The sequence below is a fragment of the Heptranchias perlo genome, chromosome 5 (genome assembly GCF_035084215.1).
Source record: "Heptranchias perlo isolate sHepPer1 chromosome 5, sHepPer1.hap1, whole genome shotgun sequence".
In the NCBI taxonomy this organism is placed as follows: Eukaryota; Metazoa; Chordata; class Chondrichthyes; order Hexanchiformes; family Hexanchidae; genus Heptranchias; species Heptranchias perlo.
In genome coordinates, this window is record NC_090329.1 from 35,660,120 (window position 1) to 35,670,748 (window position 10,629).

A 10,629-nucleotide genomic window follows, 5' to 3' on the forward strand; every position below is an offset into this window, starting at 1 on the left:
GAGTATGAGACAGAGCCATGACATTGTATGAGGATTGGGTTGGGTGGTAGTGGTGGGGTCAGTGCTGGGGAGGTGAGTAAGTGCAGGTAAGTTGAGGATGAGGTTTGAGTGGGTGTGAGGAGTGATGTGATAGAGTAGTGTTGGCAGTGCAGAAGGAGCTGTGGGTTGGGGGCGGTGATGTGGAAGACTGAATGTAGGAGAATGAGTAAGTGTACTCACTTTGGCTGACCTAGTTAGTTCACTGAAGCATTGGATACAGTGCTTCCTGCACTGTATCCATGTGCGGGAGATGTTGCTGCTGCTGGTGACCTCCTCTGCTACCTCGAGCCAGGCCTTCCTCCTCCTCACCACATCCAGTAGGACCTGGAGTGAGGCATCGGTAAATCTGGGAGCAGCCTTTCCCCTGGGCTGCTCCATTCTATAATTTTGGTTGTTTGCTACAGGAGTAGCATTGGAGGACTGCCCCTTTAAATAGAGCTCCTCCAGCTGACAGCCTGTGATGCGGGTGCGCAGTCCGCCTGCTGCGTAAGTTGACGACGGGAAACCCGGAAGCCACGGTAAGCGGCTTCAATTTACCCGCGATCGCGTGGGGAACGGATGGATTTTACTTGGCAGGTTACCCACGCTCCCAGTCGCCCACCGCTTCCATCCCGCCTCCCTGGTAATATCGGAGCCACACCTGCCTGCATTGAAAACTCCACTACAGTTTACCTTATCGGTCTCCAATGGTTCTATGTGAGACTGGTAACAGATAGTAATTAAGAATAGTATGGGGAGTGCGTAGAAACATAGGAACAGGAGTAGGCCATTCAGCCCCTTGTGCCTGCTCCGCCATTTGATAAGATCATGGCTGATCTGTGATCTAGCTCCATATACCTGCCTTTGGCCCATATCCCTTAATGCCTTTGGTTGCCAAAAAGCTATCTATCTCAGATTTAAATTTAGCAATTGAGCTAGTATCAATTGCCGTTTGCGGAGGTAGTTATAGTGCTGTGCTCCCAGCACCCGACACCACAGGGTAATACGGTACTGGCCCCCTTGTTCTAATATTGATAACCTGGTGCTTTGTGGAAAGACACAAAGAAGTAAAAATTAATTCACTATGCAATGACTTTCTGCTTACATATCTGTGGGGGATTTGCCTGAGTTTTTTGGTGGCTCTATATCCACATGTCTGTGCGGGTCGGGGTACCTAAGTTTCCTGGTGACTTTGCTTCCAGACAACAGTGAGGATTGGGGGCAGTTTTGTTAACAGAAGATGGCTATTTCTTTGGAAATATTTAGTACAATGGGAGTTTCAAGTAAGGCACAATTTTTTAAAAATTGAAAGCTAATCATTGTGGTTAATTTGCTAAGGGAGTTTCGTAAGTCTCAGGCACAAAGCAACTTGGTTGCACATATATCTTCTGCCATAAATGGGTTAGTGTCACCTCTTTATTTCATTGCATACAAGCAACAACGGACTCCTGACTGACTTAAAAGATATTCCAAGGGAAACATTGTCCCCCCCTTCAAGAAATGAGTTCGAAAACAGCTCTTATATGTTATTACATTTCCCACAGTCTCCAAAGTACTTTGTGTAGCTGCGTTTCACACAGGCTGACTTCACTTCTTGAGTTTCACTGGAACTCCCTGGTGCATTGAAAAAAAAGAAGCCTTTGAATTACGACTTCACCTGTATCGGGTGAGCAAGCAAAATGGATTCAGCAGTTTTGGTCTGACTCACACTTGCTGGCTTGGCTGGCCTAGTATCTAAAAATAGGCTTATGTTTTGTTTACATTCGTCTCTGCCAAGGTTTTTCCCTAGAAGTCTGCACTGTGGAACTAATTGCCCTGTGGTAATACAGGAAGTGAAGCAGTTGTGTGTGCATTCAGGGTGACGCTTGTGAAGGAGGGTGTATGAGAATGTGCAGAGAGGGAGGTGCAAACTGATCTGATAATGAGTAACAGGAAGCTCTGAAAGCTAATAGTTATTAGGCTGACAGGTAACATAAAACCAAATCTTGGTGTGACTGTGTCACTTCCTGCTAATGAATGGTACTCACTTAGGTCATCAATATTAATGACTGATATCCTAGTCTAGATCAACAGTAGTTTTAAAAAATCTTATACCATTTTAAATCAACCTATTAGGTGGACTCACCAGGTGAGTAATAAGTCAGTTAAAAAGTTAATGAAAATACAGAGGAGACTGTAGCAGCAAATCAGAATTAGGCCACATTTGGATATTTGGAAAAGTCAGGATTTGATTGAATTTGTATAATTATTGTTTAAAAAGAAACTTTTTTTACTGACACCATATTTGACAAGTGGGGCAGTTATGTCTCTTTGTTACTACATTCAAAAGTTACATCACATACATGCACAAAGGTTTCTTCAAATTTAGCCAGCTGATATCATTAGGTGTTGGCGAGAGATAACCCATAGTAAGCAGGTGATTTATTATCATTGTTATTATCAATCAACTTTCCTTACAATGCAATGACTTTAAGCCCACATGTCTGGGGGGGTGGAAGTGGTGGAATGGGGTGGGGAGGGGGTTGCCTGAATTTTCTGGTGGCTCTATTTCCACATGTCTGTGCGGATTGGGGTGCCTAAGTTTCCTTGTGACTCTGTCTCTGCACATCAGGATTGGCAATTGTAAACAATTTTACAACACCAAGTTATAGTCCAGCAATTTTATTTTAAATTCACAAGCTTTCGGAGGCTTCCTCCTTCCTCAGGTGAACACCTGAGGAAGGAGGAAGCCTCCGAAAGCTTGTGAATTTAAAATAAAATTGCTGGACTATAACTTGGTGTTGTAAAATTGTTTACAATTGTCAACCCCAGTCCATCACCGGCATCTCCACATCAGGATTGGGGCAGTTTTGTTAGTAAGAGATGGCTTTGCTAATAAAGCCAAAAGATAGCACCCTTACTAGTGGGTTTTATATGGCAATTCTTCGACTGGGTAAGTTTCCGTTGTACTGTGCCTTATGACGAGACCTTGCTAGAAGAGCAATAAAAAATATTTATTGGACAAACAACAACTTGCAATTTTGCAGCACTCCTGGTGTTCAATAAGATGTTTCAAAGCACTTTACAGAGTGGTAGAAAAGAATGGATGACGAGCAGGAGGGAAGAAGAAATAAAAAAGAAAAAATATGAGGGAGATGTATAAAAAATATGAAGGCCCATATTTTAAAAGCGGGGAAGGAGGTGCTAAGCAGTTCCAGATGACAATCCGTTCAGGCAAGGGAAGAAAAAGTGTGTATTAGGAACATAAAGTAATACCGTGTGAAAACTGTGGCCCCAGGACACCAGAATAATATTGACCACAGAGAGAGAAAAAATCTTCCTTGATGACGCAATGGCAAAAATGCACGGCCTGATACAGTACTAAACCATAAAGACCAGAAACTGGGTAACACTATTCAATATGTAGATTAATTGTACAAGACCTTCATTTCAATATTATAATGCTTTCAAATCTCTTCAAATGAAGCACAATGTGATTCTCTGTATGTTTAGGATCGTGCTATGCTTTCTGTCATCAATTTGCAGTGCATCTGTGCAAGGGGCAGATGAGTGTTTTTGTATTTTTATTTTTCCAATATCTTTCTGGTGCTGTTTTTCATCTTTTTATATTGTTAATTTTTTCTGATTTTTTTTTTTTGTCATTTTTTTGTGTGTTTTTATAATTGAAACATTTACAGGACTTCAGCAGAACAGGGAGAGTTTTAAAAACAAAAGGGGATATGTAAAAGAGTTCCTACAATACAAACACTCATGGTAGTTGAGAGAGTGACAAGGCATCTAACTGCAAAATACAGAGTCCTATAGCAGTCGGCAAGTCTCTATAGGACTGCTTTTCAAACACGGCAAACAAGTATTTCATGGTTAAGGTGGTAAAAAAAATGAAAGAAGGTATGCCAGGGAGATCATCAGGCATCAGAAATGACATTGGTAGGCTAGGGAACACATACTTAGCAATTATCAAGGAGAAAGACCAGAACTGGCTCTCGGTCAGCACTGGCTTATTCATGTGTGAGCCTTGACAATGAATGTAGGCAGGCTAAGTTGCAAGGACATCTGAAGCCAGCCTCCACCATAAAGATGACACTGCCTGCAGCAGGCAAGGTCACCGGTTCCCTCAACCTTTCTACATCTACCTCCTTCAAGGTGAGCATAGAGATCATCTACTGTATCAACTAAAGTGCTGCCCACACATGTATCGAACAGGTGAGTGATGCATTGGACAATATTTTAATGTCCTTTTCTACTGACGAGCAACAAGAGCATGAATTGGCTGCCCAAAGGTAGAGAGAGGCATTGAAGAGACCATTCAGCCAACAGGTTCCTGCTCCTTTGTTTTACCCCCAACACCATCATTGGTTCCTTCTACTCTTGCACTGTGACTTATCTGGTGCTACCTCTTCCAACTCACTAACTGCATCCTCCGCAATGTATGTAGCTGTGCGGGTGCTTGCAAACTTTAGTGAGAGAGACACAGGGTGCTGTGAGGTGCTTCCTTGTTCTGGCCCACTGTCAGTATTAGTGGACTGCTCTTTCAGGCCTGCCATGACAGAAATGTTAAAATGTTGGCTCCCTGACAATATTTCAAACAGAGTTTGCATTCCAAGATACTGGGGTAGATTTTAACAGACGGTAAACTTGATGTTGTGGATCAGCCACCTGTTATACATCCCATCCATTTTCCTGTCCAATGGGATTAAATGAGCACCCTGAAAGGAAAGGAAAAGGCTTGCATTTATTTAGCGCCGTTCACGACCTCAGGACGTCCCAAATTGCTTTACAGTCAATTAAGTGCTTTTTTGAAGTGTAGCCACTGTTGTGATGTGGGGAAACAGGACAGCCAATTTGTGCACAGTAAGGTTCCACAAACAGCAATAAGATGCATGACCAGATAATCTGTTTTCGTGATGTTGGTTGAGGAATAAATATTGGACAGGACTCCCCTGCTCTACGTTGAATAGTGCCGTGGGATCTTTTAAGTCCACCTGAGAAGGCAGACGGGTACTTGGTTTAATGTCTCATCTGAAAGGCGACCCTCTGACAATGTACATCTCCCTTAGTACTGCACTGAGGTGTCAGCCTGGATTATGTGCACAAGCCCTGCTGGAGTATCAATATGTACAATAAACAACAAAAGAGCTGTAATGTTGTGTAAGAGATTGGCATAGGCCAATAGTAAGTGTGGACAGGTCAACAGTCGATACTGCATACGTGAGTTTTCTACTTGGTAAATGGTACTGTTAGGTACTCTTACCTTGGCAGTCTTCTTAAGATGCATCGTCTCCTTTTGTATCTGTTTCCAGATCTTATGGCTGATGTACACAGCTTTGAGCTTGGTTGCTGCCTCTTGTCAGACATGCCACACTGCTGTCCTCTGAGGAATATGAGATAAGCAGTTAACTTCAATGCCAAAGGTAACACAGCTCTTAGGCTGTGAAACCCTGCATGGACATCCCTACCAAAGTCTGCCATCAACTACATAGCCAGGTGATTATACTATTCCTGCAGTATTTCAGAAGTTCTAACCTATAATTCCAAGTCTTAATATTCTCCAGCACTGTGCAAATACGGAAACACATTAGCCTCAAACTAAACATTTTGAGTTATACAAATGATGAGCATGTTTTTCAGTCTAGTAGATTTTAAGCGGTAATATATTGTGGATAAAATTATGGTAGCAATACTGGCTGGCCACAAAGGCAGAAATTCACTGGGATGGGAGACAATAATAGATGTAAAGTGGCAAGATGCATTGAAACACATTATCACATATATTGAGCAAAAATGTTTTTGGGGATTCTCGTTAATGAAGAAATCTGTTTCCTATGGCTGGCTTTGGGAAACTGATTATGTTCTGACCAGTGCGTTGCGTCATTTGACTGACAGTTGTAGACAGACAAAACAGTCACTTGCCAGACAAAACAGTCACTTGCCAGATACGTCATCTATTGGTGCTCACAAGGGTACCATTGAAGGCGTTGGAAACAATACAGCTTGATCAACACAGGTAACACTTGGCTCCTGCTGTGGGAATCGCCAGACAAACTCAGAGCCCTTTGTTCAGACGAGCTGCTTATCAGCTGCTTATCTGTATGGTATGTACTGACTCAAGACTGTCATCCTGGGGCAATATACCCTACCTCTGAGGTAATCACACCTCCTCTTCCTCCTCTTATCATTCAGTCTCCTCCTGGGGAAAGGTTGCCTTCAAGCCATATGGAATGAAAATGTTCCTTCACATGATTGCCAATTGCAGGTGGTTTGGAACAATCATGAGCTATTTCATGCAAGTGATTTGTGGAAAGAGAGGAAGAAGCACTAAAAGTAGCAACATGGGGAGCAAATGCAGTTCATTTGTGACAAAACAGTTCATAATTTTTTTTTGATAAACATCACATAGTACTAGAAAAATAAATGGACGTCCATCTAAGAAGTTAAAGTCCTAAAGTTAAAATGCTGACACTTCCAACCCACATTCTTTAACATAAGAAAAAACAACAAGACAGTTGCACCTATACTTTTAAATTTGTTTTCCCTTGTCAATTCCTGAAGGCATCGACTCCTTGCTAAGGTACAGTTCCACGGGTACCAACTCCCCTCCCGTAACTCACCCAAAGGGCCATTACTCATGTGTGTGCCTTGGAAATAAGTGTAGGCAGGTTAAATGGTATCTATTTTGAGTACATAGGTAACATAGGAACAGGTAGGCTACTCAGCCTCTCGGGCCTGCTCCGCCATTCAATTAGATCATGGTTGATCTGCATCTCAACTCCATCTTCCCGTCTTTGCTCCCGATCCATTGATACCCTTACTGAACAAAAATCTATCAATCTCAGTCTTGAAAGCTCCAATTGTCCGAGCAATCACAAGTGAGAATTACGATCATTTTGATTGGTATACTGCAATCTCTGACTCTGGCTCTGATTATGGGATGCCACAGCTTGAAGAGTGCACTCAATATCACTAGGTATGGTGCACTAACTGACTGCCTGCGATCTGAACCCCATTTTGTAGGGTGGCAGAACACACGGAACTCCAACCTGCAACTATGGAGTGGCTATACAAGGATTTGCAGCCCTGATTTCCCACGAGTTTCTGGTTCCAAACATCTCATCACAGCAGATGTTGAATGCATCCCCACAGGAACACACAATCAGCCTGGGGCACTCTCACACACATTCTAGTGGCCGGCTGCAAGATAGCACGGATACACTACAAAATGGGAGCACAACCTTCTTATTCTTGAGTATATTCTCCTGTAGAAAATAATGAGTTTGCCTTCTGAGAAATGTACATGCCATCATGCAAATCCTGTAGTCTGGATGGTGGGGGTCTCCTTTACAAATAGTTGCTGTGTTATGCATGAAATATATGTAGGGCAGTTGTGATTTTAAAAAATCTTAGACCACAATGTGGTCATAGAATCAGTCCCTTATTGTTCAGCCTGATTCTCTTTTCTAATATCATTGAAAGCATTGAGGCATGTACTGGTGTTTATTTTGCACATAATGATTTTTTTTCCCCATTTACTTTCTGCCAGTTGGTCTTCATTTATTGCAGCCAACATTTTTGCATCAAATACACAACTTTTTTTTCTTGTTTTTCTCTCTCTCCATTTCTGTTCTCAACCTACTTCTTATTTTTAGGTGCTCTTCCTCTTTCCTATTTTGCTTTCTGTCACTGTCTGGCCTTTACCTTATCCTTGATCTTTGTCTTTCTGGATTTCTTTTTCTTTCTTTTAGCTTTTCACCTTTTGTTTTCTCAAAATTGTTGGCTCTACTTTCTAGCCACCTCCCATTGGCCCACCTCCCTTTAACCCACCTCCCATTGGCCCACCTCCCATTGGCCCACCTTCCATTGGTCCCCCTCCCATTGGCCACCTCCCTTTAACCCACCTCCCATTGGCCCACCTCCCTTTGACCCACCTTCCATTGGTCCACCTCCCATTGGCCCACCTCCCATTGGCCCACCTCCCATTGGCCCACCTCCCATTAATCCACCTCCCTTTAACCCACCTCCCATTGGCCCACCTCCCTTTGACCCACCTCCCTTTGACCCACCTCCCTTTGACCCACCTCTCATTGGCCCTCCTCCCATTGGCGTATCTCCCATTGGCCCACCCCCCATTGACTTACCTTCCACTGAGCCAGCTCCTACAAGTCTGAGGATAATAAGCTGGAAGGATGCATCACCTGACATCAAACCCATATTAATTTCCTTTTTCTTTTCAATTTTCTCCCCTCCACTCCTGAAAGCACTGATGTAGTCACTGGAATAAAATTACATGAGTGGTGAATCCCTTCCAGTACCTTGCCTAAGTGGACATCTTCATATGGCAACCTGGACAGTGACTACTTCTGGGTTATTCACCCATGAGGAGCATCATGATTGAGCCTGATCTGACATTCACACTTCCATTGTGGGGGGCTGGGGGGCGCGTGATTGGGAACGACTGTTGTGGCCGATTTTTCATTCCCTAATCCAGAGCACTGTGGTCAAATTGTTGCCATAGCTGTGACCATCTGACTCGGCACAGCAAACCTGGGACCTTCCCGGTCTGTATGACTCAACAACAGAGACTTTACTGCTGACCCATCTCTCTGGATTTCTGTGAAATTTTCTCACAATCAGACTTATCGTCTAAAACTTCTAAACACATCGATGAAGACAGTATAACCAAGACGTGTAATGAGAATCGCAACAGAAAATGCTGGAAACCTTCGGCAGGTCAGGCAGCATCTGTGGAGAGAGAAACAGTTAATGTTTCAGGTTGATGACCTTTCATCAGATTTCCAGCATCCACAGTATTTTGCAGTTGTTTTACATATAATGGGAATCTAGTTTTACTAAAAGTAAACAACCAAGTGAATGAGATCACTCTCTTCAGACTTGAGTTGCATGATTCAAACTCACTGGTTTATTTTCTAAGCCCTTTCATGTACACTATGTTTGTCGATTCATCAAGATTGTCAAGTGGGGACGGAGTCATCAACACCATCCGTCTGATTACCATAGATAGAATATATAACTGGCTGCCTGTTGAGTCACTACTATTTGGTGGTGCTTGTGTCTGATGATGCTTTGTTTCCTTTGTGAACTGTTGTCATAGACAGTAATCTAATCTCTGGATTGGAATTTATACCTTTCAACAAGCCTCTCAGAATAAAAACTGCCTTGAAGTAAATAAGAAGCAACATCAGATTTAACTGTTGCCTTAACTGTGTTTATCTTTGTTGTAAACCAAGCCATTATCTTTGTTAATTAAAGACTGCCAAAATACTCAGGCCAAGATTTTCTTCTGTGGAGTAGTGGTTGGATGGATTCAGTGCCAGAGGCAAAATAGTTTTGGGAGGTAAAGCACTGGTACATTGGGCAGACCTGTCAGGTTTTCACATTTTGCACTTTAGGTTAATAACTGGTGTAATCGTTACTCTTAGACTTGTCAACAACCGATTAAACTAATACTTTAGGAGCAAAACATTTGGAGAACCACCATTTACCAACCTCCAAATACGTGTTTTATTGTTCTATTGAGGGCGTCATATGAAGGTAATGCTTTAAACAATACTGCCTCACTTATCTTGGCAGGGCTTTTCTAACCCTCAGCAGTGGTATTCTGGTTTCCTCTAACACTGTGCACATATGAGCAACATATGAGCCTGGAAATGACACCAGCAGTAACTGGGGGAGAAGCAGAAAAGGAAAAAAGGATCGAAGGAAAAAAGGCTCAATTTTACAAATGTGTGCTACTGGTGGGATATCCTTAAATATGCCGGACAGTAAATTGTGAGCAGTTCCCCCGCAATTTCCTGATATGTATGGCCAGCAGTCAAAGCTCCCCACGAGTAGTGCACATTCATAAAATCGGCCCTTAGGAATATGCTGTAAAATTTTCTCTGTTCACATCACCGACATCACAGCTTATTGTCACAAATTAAGTACGTTCGAGTTATATAGAACTTGATGAGTTTCCCTGATGGCTCATTGGCTGAAAACATGTCTTGTGGTGTGGTGGTGAGATATTTTGATCATTAGATCCTAGGTTTGATTACCTGTCCATTACCAGTTCTCAGCCAGGGCAGTGGTGGGTCTGAATTAGGAGGAAAAAGCAGTTACAGTTTCTACTTCTGATCACTGTTCAGTGGCCCCAGTCGGAAAGTATATGTATGTGGATGTCAAGTGAGGATAAGATCAGGCTCAGCTGTGATAGGCACCAGGCCAATTGCCTATAAACACAGTATAGGCTCCCACATGAAGAATGGCCATTTTGATGAGGCACAGGAGGACTGCCAGAGCCTGTGGAACACATACTAGTTGAGGGAAATTTTGACATTGTGTGATAGCGAGTCACCGGCCCTTTTCCCATCTCTCCTGATTTTGATTTCCATTGAAGTCAACGGAAATAAAAATCAGGAGAGATGTAAACGGGCCGGTGACTCGCTCTCACCCGTTTTACACTATTGCACAAAGTTAAAATTTCCCCTGTCGTATCACTGCCTTCAGGAGAAGGAGAGAAGAAAAAGGGAGAAAAAAATGTGGCTAAGTTTAAAATCTACATTTCCTTTCAAATAAAATAAAATTACATCAGGTGATTCACCAGGGGTGGTCTCTTTC